This window comes from Protobothrops mucrosquamatus, unplaced genomic scaffold (assembly GCF_001527695.2).
Source record: "Protobothrops mucrosquamatus isolate PMUCROS unplaced genomic scaffold, P.Mucros_1.0 scaffold_36, whole genome shotgun sequence".
Lineage (NCBI taxonomy): Eukaryota > Metazoa > Chordata > Lepidosauria > Squamata > Viperidae > Protobothrops > Protobothrops mucrosquamatus.
The window spans coordinates 1,126,480-1,128,728 of record NW_015386112.1 but is presented as its reverse complement, the minus strand read 5'-3'; positions in this window follow the sequence as shown (position 1 = coordinate 1,128,728).

Sequence of the window (2,249 nt, the reverse complement as noted above, 5' to 3'; positions counted from 1 at the left end):
GGCTGCAGTTTACAGGGCACACCGCAGCAGAGAAAACTACATGGAGGAAAGATGGCCTATCAGGTTATAGGTACAATGAAAGCTTTTCTGAAAGGCTAAATTACTATTTTTTGTTTGTTTTGCAACCTTCCACCTTGTGGACTGAGCAACTGCTTATGACTACAAGACCCTTCTAGATAGCCTTCCTTTGATGGAAACAACATCCCCTGCAAGAAAACCAGTGTTTTGTAGAAGAAGAAAAATTGACCCAAGAAGTAGAAGACATGCCATTTCAGCTCAGTGAGGAACTTGTAGACATTAATAAATCAGCATGTGGTCTGAGTCCTTCCACTGTCATCATTATTATCTTCAACTTTTTACTCATGGTGTCCAAAAGAAGAAATTAAAAAATATAAACTATGGATGAATAGACAAATGGACAGGTGTAGGAGCTCAGACTAGATATAGTCTGAGGGAGGGGGGAGGGCGAAGGGGGAGAGGGAGGGCAGAGGAGAAAGAGAATGGGAGGAGGGAGAGCTGAACATCTATCCTCTGAAAGAAAAAATAATTCAGCATACAGCAGAACAGCATCCTATTTCTATATTGTAATCTGTAATCAATTACTTTGGTTAAGTATAGGAATCAAAGCAGGACTCTGCTGAGAACTCAGCACATATTTTACAAAAAAATAAAAATAAAAGAGTGAAGCAGAAAAGAAAGTGGAGCATATATGTGGATAAAAAATGTGATTTATGTATACAGAACAACTATAAAATATTATCATACATGTAAAACATGTAATTACTTTTTTATAATGTATATTATAATTATTACTTATTCCAACAGGGGAATGAGTTTTCTAATGAAGGTACTGTGAATTGTTTTATCAGCAACAGAAACTACTTCTATCTCCTGCCTCCAGGCTGTCTTTCTTTTGAAGTAGGCATATATGCCATTATATTTTTATTCTACTGTTTTGAAAAAGAAAAGTTCATGAGCATTTTATGTCTATGAAATTAAATACTGTCCATTTTATCCTTGGCATTAGAAATATTCCAGTCTCTTATCAGAAATTTGAAAGTGACAGTACAGAAGCCTGCTTTGTGATGCATCCTGCTGGATCTGAAAGTAAAGCATCTCCCAAAAGATTGTAACTAAGAAACCATGATCTTCATGGCCAGCAAAATGAAACATCTTTATTAGGGGATCACAGAGATCCAGCCCAAGATTTGTGCCTTGCTGATAAGTTCTGAAATAAAATCCAGTGTTCCATCGTCTTGTAGTTTTTACATTTCAATTTTTTAAATTATGAATTTCTGAATGGATTTGAGGATTCATTTATATTTAATGCTTATATATATATATATTACTTTTAAAATGTTTTGCTTACGTTCTTTTAATTCTTCCTAGGCTCTTGTGGCGAGATGGGTGGCAAACAATTTTAATAAATAAATAAAAATAAATAAAATCTCCATTTTTTAATTGTTCATATTTACCATGTGTTAGATGTTACACATTGATTACATTTTCAAATGCAGTTTTATCTATATTATGGGAATCATTAAATTATCCATATGATGAGAATTATAATACTATCTGTACAGTATTATGGGAACTAGTACTGTTATGCCTTACCTCACCTTCTGCAAGAAGTTACATGCAGCCTTGAGGCTGGCCAGAACTACCCAAACAATTAAAAAAAAATGAAGATGATGATGATGATTCTCTTTGTAATCCAAGATTTCCAAAGTTCCAAGAATATGTTGATATAAAGAATGGAAAATGTACAGACACATTCAAGAACAGGTTTGAATCTGCCCAGAGAAGTTAGTTCCAGAGGTGGCAAGATGGTCCTGGGATGTGTAGAATCCCAGGCCTACTTAGGATCCTTCCCTCCAACCCTAAGTTCATTCTTCACATGACTTACCTTGAAGCTGTAGGCAAAGCTCAGGCAGATCAAAGATAAGGCAGGTCCCAGAAACTCTTTTATAATATCCGCTTGGTCCTAGCACCTCCTCTGCCGCAGGTCAAATATTTCTGGCCAAGTATTGTTTTGGCAAAGTTGACTGCAAACATAATTCTTACTCATATTATCCCTGGATATATTTAGAGTTGAGCCACTGCATTCCTGCAAGTGCCTGTATCATTTCTAAATATATTTGATGGAAGTCATTAACTTGTAACATTTTCAACAAAAGCATCTTAACATAAAACTGCTACTGGTCACCCCACCCCTACTGAAAATCAGTTTTAAAAAGTGATTTAAATGA